Raw genomic sequence first — 16,095 nt, 5'->3', positions numbered from 1 at the left:
TTCAGGTGTAACTTGCATAAATAATAATATGTCCAGCTGGTCGTGGTGGTGCATGCCTGTAATCTCAGCACTCTGTGAGTTCCAAGCCAGCTGGTCTACAAAGTGAGTCCAGGATAGCCAAAGCTACACAGAGAAACCCTGTCTCAAAAACACCCCCCAATAATAATAATAACAATAATAATAACATGCAAATAAAACTTGACTGCCTTGTGAGAAGTAGAGACGACAGTTGTCCACTGGGTGTTTGTCCAGTTGTCCAGTTGCTGTCTTGTTTGTCCAGTTCTGGGGGAGGCATTGTACACGTGAAACTGCTCCCCAGCTCTGAGACTGCGGTAGTCTGCTCTGAAGTGAGCTTTGGTTTCCCTGAGTTTTAGTTACCTGATGCCAGCTGCAGTCTGAAGACGGTCTGGAAAGCAAATGACTCCTAGGTTTTAAATTATACACCCCTTTGAGTGGCACAATGAAATCAGGCAGGGTTCGTCCATCTCACTTGGGACAGTCCCTGGTCCCCTGTGCAGTGTATCTACCCGGCACAGGCTGCCAACCATGATCAGTCAGCCACTCGGTTTATCTGACTGACTGCTGAGGTTTCGGATGCTTGTGTCCAAGTAGCTCTTACTTTGCAAAACAATGGCCTCAAAGCACAAGAGTACAAAGAGACTGCAGGACAGACAACACAGAGGTGGGGTTGGGGTTGGGGGCTGGTGGGGGGAGGTTGCAGGGTTCAGGATATCTGAGTGTTCAGGCGTCTGCCGGAGTCTTGGAACACATCCCCTTGGAAGAGGTGGGGCTGCAGTACAACCACTTCCTGTTCGCAGGCACTCTTCTCCAGTGCTTACCTCACTGAATATTTACAGCCTTACACGCGTGTGCTCTCACCCCCAGTTCCCAAGGCAATATCCCACCATCAAACCGTGACGGCCTGACTCAATTATACTAGATTCATTTCTATATTGTTTATCTTGAAGGAGAAGGTAGGAAACGTATGTGTGACACAGATGATTCCGGAAGTCACTAGGGAAACACTAAGCTGTTCCTGCAAGCTTAGTATTGTCCAGAGAGAAAACTACTGGGGAGCAGAAACGCAAACCTTAATGTTCCGGCTCCTTTCCTGGCCCACCGCCTTCCTCCTCCGGCCCAGCTGCCGCAGTTTGGTGTCTCATGGCTAACGTTTGGGGAGGAGATGGAATGGGACCACTCTAAAGCTCTTAGGTTCTAAAAGGAGGAGGTCATGCTCTCCTCCCCCGAGCCGAGGAGAGCCAGGTACCAGCAGACACCTCTGGGGCCTGGATGCAGGGGCAGGTGTGTGAGCATCTGTGCTTTGTGGACCATATCTGCCTAGAGGTCGCTCCTACTAAAACTAGATCCCAGGGTCTGGGGCCTGAGCGAGGCAAATGACATCAGTGTTCTGGAGCAAAACCCGGCCAGATGGAGGGAACAGAATGAAAACACAAGACAGATGGGGCTGGTAACATGAAGGGCAGCCCCAGAGCATCTTGGGAACATGAGACAAAGTAGATATTGAGACAGAAGGCTAATGGGCATGAAAAAAATATTTGAACAAGGAATTAGGAGGAATGAAATTAGTTTAAGATAAGAATTAACAGTACACAGAGTTATGAATAAAAATGAATCATATAATAATTAGCCATTATGTACATCTTTTACCAGAGAGTTTAAGTGTTTTAAAACAAATGTAAAGTCTTCCAGGACCTTGGGGCACTTTCTGTCTCTGGAGCCCTTCCTGTGGCGGGGTGGTCCAGGCTGGGCCTTCACCCTTGATCTGTAGCAGCTAGTTTCTGGAGGGACCTCTTCTTTCACAGCCTGTTTTTCCTCAACAAATGTTGAATGAATTAACAAAGGAAGCTTTCTTCATACAAAAAAGTACCTAGTAACAAATAAGCGATTCCTCTTTCTTCCCTTTCTGTGTACCGTGCTCAAATTTTGGTTGTGAAGATTCAAGCCATCTGTAATGTCTTTGTTCAGTGTTGCTGAGGGCCACAGTGGCTCAGTAGGTTAAAGGTACTTGACTCCAAGCCTGATGCCTGAGTTCAATTCCCCGGCACCTACATGGGGAAAAGACAGAATCAGCTCCTGAAAGTCATTCTCTGACACTCCAACCCCACACAATAAATATAATAAAAATTTAAATATATATGCATTAAGCCTTATGCTACATGTCCACCAGACACATATGCACGCATGCATGCACGCACGTGCATGCGCGCGCGCACACACACACACACACACACACACACACACACACACACACATATACACACAGACACACACATGCATGCACCTCTGCCTCCTTGACACAAAGTTTCCCATATTCCAAGTTGGCCAGGAACTCACTATGTAACTGAGAATGACCTTGAGTTTCTTGATCCTCCTGCCTCCACCTTCTTGTGCTGTCATCACAGGTGTAGCCTGAAGCTTGGAATTATGCAGCCTTGTCTTAATGGGAGCTGGCTCACAGTTCAGAACTTTAGTCCACTGTCATCACGATGGGAAGCATGCAGGCAGACATGGTGCTGGAGCGGTAGTTGAGGGTCCTATATCTGGATCCACAAGTAGTGGCGGAGGAGAGAGAGACAGATAGACAGACAGACAGACTAGGCCTTGGTTATGCATTTGAAATCTCACAGTTGAAGATCACACTTCCTCCAAGAAGGCCACACCTCCTAATAGTGCTATACACCTGCATGCCGCCAGAGGAGGGCACCAGATCTCATTATAGATTGCTGTGAGCCACCATGTGGTTGCTGGGAATTGAACTCAGGACCTCTGGAAGAGCAGCCAGTGCTCTTAACCTCTGAGCCATCTCCCCAGCCCTGTTTTTAAAATTTTGTGTGCTATATGTCTGAGTGTTTTGACTGCACACATTATGCGCACGTATGTGCAGTGGCAGTGGAAGGCAGAAGAGGGGACTAGATCTCTTGGAACTAGAACAACAGCTGTGAGATGCCATGTGGGTTCTGGGAATTGAACTTGGATTCTCTGCAAGAGCATCACGTTCTGATTTATCTCTCCAGTGCCACAACTGACCAGCTGTTGGAATGTCTCTGCCAGCTGGGCATGGTGGTGCATGCTTGTAATCCCAGCACTCAGGAGGCAGAGGTAGGTGGATCTCTGTGAGTTTGAGGACAGCCTGGTCTACAAAGTAAGTGCAGGATAGCCACGGCTACACAGAGAAACCCTGCCTTGGGCTAGAGATGGCTTAGCGGTTAAGAGCACTAGCTGCTCTTCCAGAGGTCCTGAGTTCAATTCCCAGAAACCACACAGTGGCTTTTAACCATCTGTAATGGAATCTGATTCCCTCTTCTGCTGTGCATGAAAACAGTGGTCATATACATAAAACAAATAAATAAACCTTTGAAAAAAGAGAAATCTTGTCTCAAAAAAATAAGAGATACCTCTACCTCAATTGCTGCAGCTCTACATAGAAGCTGCTTTTTAGATGATTCTCTTTCCCCGCTGGCTTTACTTAGTACGGTATGGCACAGATCTCCAGAATCCTGCCCACGGCCCCTTAGAGCATTTTCCATTCTCCACTGCTGCTGCCAGTTTGCCTGGGAACACTTCTGTAACACATGGTTTTAGCCTCAGTAGGAGCCAGCCTATTTTAAACTTTCTACATTGCACAGACATTTTAGAATCTTTCCAGGTTGAAAACCACGTTAAAGAACCTCTTGCGTAGTTTCAGGGATGAATCATGTGATGTGAAGGATGTTTGAGTAAAGTTGGGTGCTCTTTTTTCCCTTGCCAGGAGGAATAAAAACACCATGTTCTTGTCAGCTGTGAAACATAGTGCCAATAAGTACCTGCTTCCTTGGCAATCTTTCTTTTCCTTAAAAAAAAAAAAATCTTCTGCGTGTGCATGAACATTTATGCATGTGAATGTGTGCATGTGTTTGTGAGAGTGCACAGAGGTCAGAGCACATCCGGGTATTGATTCTCGCCTTCCACCTGTTTGATCCGGGGCCTCTTTGCTGTTCCTCACTGGGCATGACAGGCTATCCGGCCCTGAGCCTGCAGGGTTTCTCCTGTGTCTGTTTCGCTGTAGGAACACTGGCATTACAGACACTAGCTACTGAGTTCACTCAGCCTACTCCGGGTTCTAGGGGTTCAGACCCAGTCCCCAGATGTTTACCCACTGAGCTACATGTTCAGCCCAGTCAGTCTTGTCTCTTTTAAGTATTCATGAATGATTTCCTCTTTATATCACGGAATTGGCCACAGCCAAATCTGGTGTCCATGAACTTGGGATCCATCTTCTACAGAGCCTGCAGTTTATCTGGTCTATACCATTAAGGGCTTGCGTGGGGTACACAGGTACATACATACCAGCCCCCAACATACAGCTTTCAGCATGACAAAGACGTAGGTCACTTTACCCACAAGAGACAGAGCTGCCTGGTGGGTTGATGCTCTTATCTGATAGGCCTCAGTTGATGGGGCCATTGTTCTTGATCAGCTCGCCATCCTGGAGACTGTAGGCCTGACTGATCTATGCAGGCCTTCTTGCTGACTGCAGCTCCGTGGAGGTAGCTTTTTTGCTCAGCTCATGCTACAGGAGGCCCCGAGGGCAGAGTGCCAGCCTCCGACTCAGGCAACTTTGCTCAGCCCTTGGTGTCAGTAACTGAGGACCTCTTTGTAGCCTTTGCTCTTGCTTACCCTGATGCCATCAATCGTCCCAGCCTGTGTGAACACCTCACTTATGGGGACTCTGTGGTCCCACCCCTCCAGGTCATGTCTAGGTTTTCTCGGCCACAGTGCCCTCTTCACCTTACTCCTGGTGGACGAGAAGCAGGCACTCATCAGTGTGAGTGACAACATGGGTGACTTCGAAGCCTTTGTGCTGTTCATGCTGCTTTTTGCTGCCATTTCTTCCAGTATCTGGTGAAAGCTTTCTTGGGTCAGTACCAGTTCTTTTTTTTTGAGATGGGGTTTCTCTGTGGAGCCTTGGCTGTCCTGGACTCCCTTTGTAGCCCAGGCTGGCCTCAAACTCACAGAAATCCACCTGCCTCTGCCTCTCGAGTGCTGGGATTACAGCCGTGCACCACTATGCCCGGCTCAGTACCTGTCCTTATAGAAATGTCCTTTACACTCTTTGCTGACATGATTGGCAAGAAGAGTTTGGAAGTTCTTCGGGTAAGGAGTGCCGTGCAGCCCACATGCTTTCAGCCACAGTGGAGGTGTTTCTACGATGCTCCCGGCTGCAGCGTCCTTGTCTACCTGGGCTCCTGGCCTGTTGGCTTCCCACGCAAAGCAGGTCACCCCAGCTCATTAGCCCAGGAAAGACTATGAGGTGGGCAGACCTGGGGTGCGTGTGTGTGGTCAGCCTTAGAAAGCACTCATCTTTGACAGTGCATGCTGGTGTGCTCCGAGGCAAACATCTCCAGACACCGTGTCAGAGAGCAGGGACTTCTGAGGCACTGGGCCATCCAGCCCTGCCTGCAGAGGAGCTGTTTTGTTTTTTTTTTTTAAGACCCTATTGAAATTTTGTTTGGAATTGTATTGCATATATTGATCAGTTTTGGGGAAAGAAGTGTGTCTTTAGGATATCAGGTATTTTCAGATACGTACATAAGATCTTTTTGTAGTTTTCTAATAGTCTTGCACGTATTTTGTGAGACACATTTCTAGGTGCTTTCGGATTTCTGTTTCATTATAGATGGTGATTAAACACACATTTGGAAATTATGTTTGCTAAAAATCAATAAAAACCAAAAACCAGTTGGATGCTCATTTGGCCGCACAGGATAACTACAAGCAGGGCAAAAGCCTGGCTGCTCTGCTCTTGCCTCTTTAGATAGGCATGTCAATCAATTAAGATGTGCCCATTTAAAAACCAAGCTGTGCAATGCTGGCACGCGCCTCCACTCCTAGCACTATGGAGGCAGACGCAGGTGAACCTCTGTGAGTTTGAGGCTAGCCTGGTCTACAGAGTGAGTTCCAGGACAGCCAAAACTACACAGAGAAACCATGTTGGGGGAGGAGGCAGTAATTGCTAGGCAGTGGTGGCACATGCCTCTTTAATCAACAACAAAACAAACAAAACCCAGTAATATCCAATCTATCTCATTCTTCTTCAAGGTTGCAGTACTTGAGGGCTGGAGAGATAGTTTCATAGGTAGAGTCTGGGATCTGGGTAGGGCCTGGCATCACGGTGCCCCGGGTGCCATCAACAGCAGTGCATAAAACCAGGCATGGCAGCACTGCATACTGAGATCCTATGAAAAAAGAGAAAAATAAAAATTTGGGATTACAAAGAGACCAGTTATATGGGCATGCAAGCCTTTCACAGATCCTCGGGGAGCCTACAGATTGCTGGGCTCTGTGTGGGTCTTGGGTGGACAGAGGTTTCTTTCAAACTCTGGTGCACAGCCTCTGGTAACGAGCTGAGGCCCCTGGGGCTGAGCTGCAGCTTAGAGGTCTTTGTCTATCTCTGGTTGGCCCCCTCTTGTTCCAGGGCATCCTTCCTTGGCAGATAACTGTGAACCCCGAGTAAATCCCAAACACCCAGAGTACTGGGGCAGATTGCATTTGGCAAATGCAAACACATTTCACAGATAGCCCCGGACAGATGGTGGTTATCAAGACATTTAATCACAGGGTTCTGACATTTCAGAATTTGAGGGTTTGGAGTTTTGTCGGCTTTTGGGCAAAGGCAGAACCTAATAAGCCAAATAAATTATTCTCCAGTTCTCTGCTGCAAGCTGTAAATAGCCTTTGACAGGTTCTGCCTGTCGTCTTATGAAGAACATTAATCCTCCTTCAACATATTTTTGTGAAGGAAAAGCATTTCCAAATATACATTAGAAAATAATAAGACAAATGAAAGATTAGAGGGACAGCTGCTTTATTTTTTTCAGGACCAAAAAGAATTAAGATCTTTTTAAACAAACAGATTTTTACCTTTCATTAATTTGCACTGTGTTTTGCAACAGGCAAGCTACATAATAGCGCAGCTTCCTACCAACTAGGGATTGGAGGGGAAAACTCGCTATTTAAATCTAGAGATCTTGACTGTTTAGTTAGGAAGGACTGTTCCCCCTCTTTGATATATATTTTTTTGAAAGCTATGCTGAAACTGGAGCTTTATAGTCTTGCTTAAAAGGAAACAACAATAATACAGTTGAGTGCTTTCCATATTGCATTATTGCAATCACCAGGCCTGCTGGGGAAAATACATCCTCCTCATGACATGATCAATCTAATATTATTTGCCATCCCTACTTAAAGTAGCTCAAACATTTACCAAACATGTTCTATATGACACAGAATGTGCTAAACATGGATACTGCAGAGTTGGGTAAGAGAGCCTAAGGGGTTTTTTTTGTTTGTTTTTTTACAGGAAGTTGTATTTATTTTATTTTTTCCTTTTTTATTATTATCATTTATTACAATCTATTCAAGGTTTTTTTTTTTTTAAAAAGATTTATTTATTTATTATATATACAGTGTTCTGCCTACATACCAGAAGAGGCCACCAGATCTCATTGTAGATGGTTATGAGCCACCATGTGGTTGCTGGGAATTGAACTCAGGACCTTTGGAGGAGCAGCTAATGCTCTTAACCTCTGAGGTCTCTCTCCAGCCCCTAATTAAGGGGTTTTAAGGGGAGACAGTGAAGACAGGGTCATCTCTGTGTACCACATTCAATTTGTATCCTGGCTGTGGACCCCTCCCTCATCTCCTCCCAATCCCATCCTCCCTCCCTCTTCTCCCCCTATGCCCCTCCCCTAGTCCACTGATAGGGGAGGTCCTCCTCCCTTCTATTTGACCCTAGCCTATCAGGTCTCATCAGGACTGGTTGCTTTGTCTTCCTCTGTGGACTGGCAAGGCTGCATCCCCCAGGGGGAGGTGATCAGAGAGCCAGCCACTGAGTTCATGTCAGAAAAAGTCTCTGCTTCCCTTACTAGGGAACCCACTTAGAGACTGAATTTATGGGCTACATCTGAGCCGGGGTTTTAGGTCCTCTCCATGCATTTCCTTGGTTGGGGTAGCATTCTCTTCAGGGCCCACAGCGCTCAGTTTTTATGGCTCTGTTGATCTTCTTGTGGAGCTCCTACCCCCTCCAGGTCTTTCTGTCTCCCCTTTCTTTCATAAGATTACCTGCACTCTGCCCAAAGTTTGGCTATGGGTCTCAGCCTCTGTTTTGACACCTCAATCAGTAGAGACTTTCAGAGGCCGTCTGTGATAGGCTCCTGTTCTGTCAGGAGAGCCCAGGTTTTATACTAGGCTTACAAGCTTTGTGCTAGGCAGTCCAACACCAGGAACCCGAGGCCCAGCAAAACAAAGTACAACTTAAAAATGTTTATTTTCAAGTTTTAAAATCCTCTTGTGCTTGAGGATTCCAGGAGAGGGTGTCTGATCACCTGGAGCTGGAATTACAGGCAGTCTCGCGGGCCTGGCTTTGGCACTGAGGCTGAACTTGGGTCCTCTGCAAGAGAAGCACATAGTCTTGCCTGCTGAGCCACCTTTCCAGCTGTCTCGCCCAAATCTTTTTAATGACGTGTTTATTGTCAATACAAGTGCTTAGCATTTGCACTCAGAAGAATCTAGCAATTGTTTTTACTTTCAGCATATTTGCTTTGAGTTTTGGATATGCAATTTAAAATACATTTTTCAAACTTCTTGAGAACTTCATACATGCTTGCAATGTATCTAGGTCACACTCCTCCCTTTTAACTCCTCTCAGATCCATCTCCATGTAGTATTGTTCTTATTTTGAATTCATGGAGGGAGGACCGTTAAGCTACTGAGACCAGTACAGGTCTTGAAATAGTTGAGTTTTAAGTTCTCACTTCACAAACATCGATGACAAGGTAGAACACCGGATTCCCCTTCACCCTGGTGGGTGCTCTTACCCTCTCCACCCACACTTGACCCACCATTCCCTGGACAGGATAGAAATCCAAGGGGCTTGAAAACAGACTTGGTACAGAAGACAAAGTGATTTGAGGGTGATCAACTTTTTCTCATGTAGGTGGGTGAAGCAGGAGGGTGAAAAGGGCGCTTCTGGTTTTGGAGGGTGGACCATTCTGGTTTGGCCAAGATTTCTGGGCTGGTGCTGGAAAAGGATATACCACGAGGGGGCGCTATTGCCACACAAGTTTCAAGAGGGTTCTCGGGTAGGGCAAGCTGGAGAGCGCTTAACAAAGGACCTTCTGAGACTGTAATCATGGCAGCCTCCCCAGGAGAGGACAAGGCAACTCCCTGGGAGAAGGGGAGGAGGAGACTAAGGCTGTCATGGGGAGGCGTAGGCCAGAGCGGCTGTGACCCTATGGAGACTGACTGTTGATGAATCTTGACTAACGGAAGGAGCCCAAGCATTTAGCTAAGTATTAATCTGTACTGCATGCGGACGTCACCGCACGAAATCATAGTTGGGCAATGTGCCCTCTCCACAGCAGGCAGGCCCCATTCAGTCTGCTGCAGACCCCAGTAAGGAAGGCTTAGAGGGAGAACTTGTGGCTGCCTGACTCTTTGAGCTGGGACACTTCCCTTCTGCCCTGGGCCTCTGCCGGGCTCCAGCTTGCTGCGTGCCTAAGTGCACATCTTAAGGATTCTCAGCCTCCATAACTGTGTCTTCCAATTAATTTTCCGTATGTATGTATGAATTATATTGTATACACACTATTATCAGTATATATACACTGACTCAACTATATATTAGTATAGTTCACACATATATGTCTATACATCTATTATATGTACATATATATTTATACATTCTATTGGCTCCATTTCTCTGGAGAATCCAGACTAATACATTATCTCTTACAGAACAGAATTTGACCATATATATATATAAAATGGGTTAGCTGATGTTGGGCATGGTTTTGTGGACTCTGTAAAGTAGGTTGGCTTAAGCTAAAAACATAGTTGGCGGTGGTGGGATTGGAGCCAGCAGTCCTAGCCTGGCAGATAGGCATGATCGACAGGGGAGATGGTGAAGACCAGCACACAAGGTCATCTCTGAAACAACTCCGTGAGGAGAAGAGGAGGTCCCTCGTTAGGAAAAGTCTCAACACTAACGCTGCTTCCCATCCTGGGGTTCTCTGTGTAAACAGTGACATGAGCTGGGGGCCTCACGTTCCAGATGGGTCCCTGCCACCCTTGCTTGTCTGGGTGTGCACAAGGGCTCAGCCAGCAACAACAGGAACAAATACCGACGCTGTGGAAAGCCTCCTGGTGGGACCCCCAGAAGTTCAACCTAGGGAACCATGTGATCCAGCAGTTCTTCTAGGTCCATTTCCCAACAGACTGGGAGCAGAGACTGGCGAGATGACAATGCACCCGTGCTGGGAGTGTTTCAGTCAGGTGCCTGTCACAGACGGACGATGAGCAGGAGGTGGTCCACACCTACAGTGACAATGCAAACTGCAACTGTTGACCTACATAAAGAGCCAGCCTTTGAGGAGATGAGAGTCCCGCCCATGCTTGACCAGGGATGAACGCTGAAGCAATCCTGAGTGGAATAAGCAAGTTGTAAAAGGACAAACATTGTATGACTCCATTTACCTGAATTCTCAGAGTAATCACACTCACCGACCCAGAAAGTAGAATGCTGGCTCCAGGATCCAGGAGGAGGGCATGAGAAGCATGTGCTTAATGAGCCAAAAGTTTCCTTTTTCCACACGAACGAGTCTGAAGATGGCTGGTGACGTCTGCACAACATGTGAACGTACACGATGCTGCTGGCCTGTGGCAACTGGGGGCCTGCGGGCATATCTCAATTGCTAGAGTGCTTGCCTCGTATGCAGAAAGTGCTGGGTTCAATTCCCAGCACAGCATAAAATCAGGTAGTGAGGTGCATACCTCTAAGCCCGGTACTTGGGACTTAGCGGAGTAAGAATCAGAAATTTAAAGCCAACCTCAGGTACACAGTGAGCGAGGCCAGCCTGGACTACGTGGAACCGTGTCTTAAAAAAAAAAAAAAAAAAGGTTTTAAAGGTGATAACGTGTTGTCTTACTACAACGTTAAAAGGCAGAACCTGGTAGAAGAGGGAAAGCCCAGACTGAAAGGTCAGGGTGACTGCCAGGTTCACGCATCAAATGTTGTAGCCCACGGGATCCCCAAGGGTGCTTGGCCTCTTGCAGGTGCATATAGTTTCCCAAGTGAATGAGTTCAGTTGGCGTGGACCAGCATAAGCCCCAGGGTCAGGCAGCTTTCATGGCAGTTCTGGTTTGTGTGTGGTACTGGGGATTGAACCTAGAGCCCTGCCTGTGGGCAAGGCAAGTGTTCTTCTCCCTGTGCTACAGGCCCAGCGCTGGTGCTAGCTCTTAAGTTAGTTGTTCAACAGCTCTCTGCACCTTGAGGTGTGATTCTGGGCCTGGGGCTCTGAGCATTTCTGCTCTATGGGTTTGAAGTCTTGCTAACTGTGCGGGGAGAGGGGGCTACGAGAGGTGCTAGGGCTGGAGGAAGGAGAGGGAACCATCTTTCCTGCCTGCTGCCTCTTGGCTCCACGTCGCTGCTCAACCTATGACCCTGACTGTGGCCATCTACCCCCAGCCAGGGCGAAGAAAATCAAGAATTTGAGGCTAGCCTTGGCTACATCACGTCCTCTCTTGAAAGGAAAAGAAAGAAAACTCATGAGAAGGCTTTGCTAGGCCCTGCTGTTGCAGTGCAGGAGGAGAGGGAGTGCATCGAGGGAGTGCATCACCTAGCCAGCTCACCAGGTGAGCCAAACAACCTGCACACAAATGCAGGGTTGTGTTTGTGTCCTTTCCAGCATTGCCCCGTTTGCACCAAATTACAGGAATTCCTCACTCGGCCACCAGGGGGAGGGCTTCCCTTCTGATTTATATGATCGGAGTCAGGCAAGGTTTGTGCTAGGAAAAATTCAGCAAATGCTGTTTCAAATGGCCCTAGCTGACAGTGCATCTTCAAGGCAGCCAGAACGGCAACGGAGAGTCCAACAGGAGTCAAACTGCCTATCCCCAGCAGCTCTGTTTATTTATAAAAACATAATCAAAAGATTGCTTTCAGTAAGAATCTGAAGAACATAGGAGGGTGTGGTGGCTCATTCCTGTAAATGTAACACTCGGGAGACAGAGACAGGAAGATTGGCAAAAGCTTGCGAAGTTAGCCTGAGTTACATAGTAATTTCTTTTATAAAAAGTTTTTAATATTCTTTTAATTAATGAGCTGTTTTTATGTATATGTACCTCAGTGAATCTTTTTTTTTACTTGTTTAACATTTTATTATTGTTTTTTTTAATATTTATTCACTTTATATCCTGATCGTCATCTCCTCCCTTTTCTCCTCCTAGTCCCATCCTCCCTCCCTCTTCTTCCCATCCCTCTCCCCTAGTCCACACAAAGGGGAGCCCTCCTCCTCCTCTACCATATGACCCTAGCCTATCAAGTCTCATCAGGATTGGATACATCCTCTTCCTCAGTGGCCTGGTGAGGCCCACCCACCAGGGGGAAGAGATTAAAGATCGGGCAACAGAGTTCATGTCAGAGACTGCCCCTGCTCCCCTTACTGGGGTACCCACATGGAAACTGGACTGCCTATCTGCTACATCTGAGCAGGGGGTTTAGGTCCTCTACATGCATGGTCCTTGGTTGATGCATCAGTTTCTGCACGGCCCCCTGGGCCCAGATTTTTGGCTTGTTGGTCTCCTTGTGGAGCTCCTGTCCCCTCTGGGTCCTTCTATCCCCCCATTGTTCATAAGATTCCCTGCACTCTGCCCACAGTTTGGCTGAGAGTCTCAGCATTTCGATCCCCTGCTGGGTGGAGTCTTTCAAAGGACCTCAGTGGTTGACTTCCATCCAGTTTCCTCTCTTCAACTGCTTTTGGTGTCTATTTGCCCTTCTGAATGAGAATTAAGCATCCTCCTTTGTTATTTAGCTTTTAAGCGAGTATATACCATGGGTGTCTCTGGTTTTGGGTTACCTCAGGATGATCTTTTCTAGTTCCATCCATTTGCCCTCAAATTCCATGATTTCCTTGCTTTTAATTACTGAGTAGTACTCTATTGTGTAAATGTACCACAATTTCTTTGTCCATCCTTCAGTTGAAGCACATCTAGGTTGTTTCCAAGTTCCGGCTGTTATGAATAAAGCTGCTATGAACATAGCGGAGCAAATGTCCTTGTATGGTGGAATATGTTTCAGGTGTGTGCCCAGGAGCAGTATAGCTGGGTCTTGAGGTAGCTATTCCCAATCTTCTGAGAAAGCACCAGATTGATTTCCAAAGTGGTTGAACAAGTTTGCACTCCCACTAGCAATGGAGAAGTATTCCCCCCTCTCCACATCTTCTCCAGCATGTGTTGTCACTTGAATTTTTGATCTTAGCCATTCTGATGGGTGTAAGATGGAATCTCAGAGTCATTTCGATTTGCATTTCCCTGCTGACTTAGGACCTTGAGCATTTCTTCAAGTGTTTCTCTGCCATTTGATATTCCTCTGTTGAGAATTCTGTTTAGCTCTGTTCCCCATTTTTAAATGGATTACTTGGTTTGTTGGTGTTTCATTTCTTGAGTTCTTTATATATTCTGGATAGCAGCCCTCTGTTGCTTGTAGGGTTGGTGAAGATCTTTTCCCAGTCTGTAGTTTTGTTCTATTGATAGTATCTTTTGCTTTACAGAAGCTTTTCAGTTTCATGAGGTCCCAGTTATTAACTGTTGATCTTAGAGCCTGAGCTGTTGGTATTCTGTTCAGGAAGTTGTCTCCTGTGCCAATGAGTTCAAGGCTCTTCCCCACTTTTTCTTCTAATAGATTTAGTGAGTCTGGCTTTATGTCGAGGTCTTTGATCCACTTGGACTTTAGTTTTGTGCAGGGTGGTAAATATGGATCTATTTGCATTTTTGTACATGTAGACATCCAGTTAGACCAGCACCATACACAGTAATTTCTAGGCCAGCCTGGACTACGATATGAGACCTAGTCTCAAAACAAAACAAGGTACCTTTAATTCTAGCACTTGGGAGGCAAAGCCAAGCAGATCTCTGAGTGTGAGGCCGGCTTAGTCTACGTAGTAAGTCCAGATCAGCCAGGGCTATGTAGAGAGACCTTGTCTCAAAAAACAAACAAGCAAACACAGCAAATACTATGGCTGGAGATATGGTTCGGCACTTAAAAGAGCTCTGGGCTAGTATTACAGAGGACTTAGGTTTGGTTCCCAACACCCACATGGCAGCTCACAACCATTTGTAACTCCATCTTCAGGCCAGTGCCCTCCTACTGGCCTCTGCGAACACCAGGCATCAGCATGGCACAGAAACATATGTACAGGCAAATACTCATACACATTAAAACCAAAACAGGCCAGGTGTGGAAGCGTGTGCCTTTAGTCCCAATACTTGGCCCCTCAGCACATTCCCCATTTGACTTTTGTCATAGAGGAATGAGTGTGGCTGGTGAGTAAGTACTTAGCTTCTTCCTGGCCATTCCAGAAAGCATCTCCAAGGCTTGGGATGGCTCTGTGCTTGGCCTACACATTCTGAGTTGATTTTTAATCTTGAGTCCCCTGTGGTTTTGTTGTGGCCACAAGCCTAGTGGTGAGGTCCAGGGCAGACTAAACTGTCGTTAAGTTCTACTCAGCTAGAAGCCTTGCTGTGCTCAGGGTTGGGTACTCCGCCATTTTAACCTGGAAACCCAGCTGGTGTTCACATGGGGCAAAGCCCCATGCTCTTTTGAGTTCTTGATTTTGAGGGTTCACCTCAGGTATGTGATGGGTTTCTTCAGAATGTCTTTGTCAGCAGGGCTCCAGTTCTCAGTTCCTGGGTAGAGGCCCACACACGCTCCATTTGTCCACAAAGCACGGTGACTTGCGGTGATGGCCTGAGACCAGCACATTCTCTCCCCGCGCTTTCAGACATCCCACAAACACTAAGCATCTCCAGGCTCTCCTCTGACAACACTAGTGAAAGCAACACCATCAGAGTTAGTGGGGAAGAGAACATATGGGGAGGGTGTGTGCGCCCAGAGGGGTGGGTGGGTGATTAAAACACTCTTCTGCTTTGTGGGGCCCCATGAGAACCATTTGACAGCCTGAAGAAATAAACACACATTTACAGCCAGACAAGAGCATCTGGAAGGTCGAAGGCTAATGGCCATTTTGCAGTTGGGAAGTTATTATGGGATGGCTGTTTTCTAGACTCTAGTGTTTTACAGCAATTGTAATAAACTTTCTCTGGCTGTTCTTCTAAATGACTTCTTTGATTTTTAAAAATTTATTTATTTATTCGCTTTGACTTCTTTGATTTTTTTTTTTTTAAAGATTCTCATTTCAGACAGGTTTTACGCTTATTGACAGATTACACAGATCATCTAGAGGGCCTCATAAGCCCCACTTCCCTGACGTTTTGTCTAATGCTTTCTAGGCCAGTGTGCCAGTTGCACGTGAACCTGGGTTCTCTGCAAGAACAGGGAATGCTCTTGACTGCTGAGCCATTTCTCCAGCCCCAGCGCGCTGTTTTTCATTAACCCAGTCTTATGGGCAAAGATTTGAGCAAATACTTCACCATAGAAGGTGTCCAGGGGGCAAAGAGTGGGGCCTGGTAGTGTGTGCCTACAACACTAGCACCTCAGAGGTGGGGGGAGGAAGATTAACATAAATGTGAAGCCAGACTAGTCTACACAGTGACACTCCACCTCAAACTACTGTCCCCAAAAGATAAAGGATGGCTCAGAAGAATATCCAATATTAGACATAATTAAATACAGACTAAAATCAATGAGATTTCACTATACCCTCATCATGATAAACTAGATTAAAAGATGTGGAAAAACTATCTCATGGCAATGAAAAATGGTGCAAAAAAATTTTTTTTGAGACAGGGTTTCTCTGTGTAGCCTTGGCTGTCCTGGATTCACTTTGTAGACCAGGCTGGCCTTGAACTCACAGAAATCTGCCTACCTCTGCTCCCCTGAGTGCTGGGATTACAGCTGTGTGCCACCACACCTGGCTGCAAATATGTTTTAAAGATATAATTATTTAGCAGAATTTTATGCATTTTTACCATATGACTGATCCACCCGATTCAAGGTAGTCGTTTCAGAGAAAAGACAGTAGAGAGGACTCCAGAGACAGGCAGAGGGATCAACCCTGGGACCTCCAAGGTAGAAAATTG

At 46.5% G+C, this 16,095-nt stretch overlaps 1 long non-coding RNA gene across 1 annotated transcript in view; it reads right to left on the bottom strand.

The window, feature by feature from the left end:
- Positions 1 to 1,568: 1,568 nt before the first annotated feature.
- The window catches only part of LOC132649555 (uncharacterized), a 68,491-nt gene continuing 53,964 nt past the window's right edge, over positions 1,569 to 16,095 (bottom strand). The window contains exons 2-3 of the long non-coding RNA XR_009588055.1: positions 2,356 to 6,236; positions 1,569 to 2,066 (exon numbers count right to left, since the gene is read on the bottom strand). This is a non-coding gene — a long non-coding RNA (uncharacterized LOC132649555). The remainder of the gene's footprint in view (positions 2,067 to 2,355; positions 6,237 to 16,095) is intronic.

The sequence above is a fragment of the Meriones unguiculatus genome, chromosome 20 (assembly GCF_030254825.1).
Source record: "Meriones unguiculatus strain TT.TT164.6M chromosome 20, Bangor_MerUng_6.1, whole genome shotgun sequence".
Taxonomy (NCBI): Eukaryota; Metazoa; Chordata; class Mammalia; order Rodentia; family Muridae; genus Meriones; species Meriones unguiculatus.
This window is presented reverse-complemented; position numbering and strand designations above follow the sequence as displayed.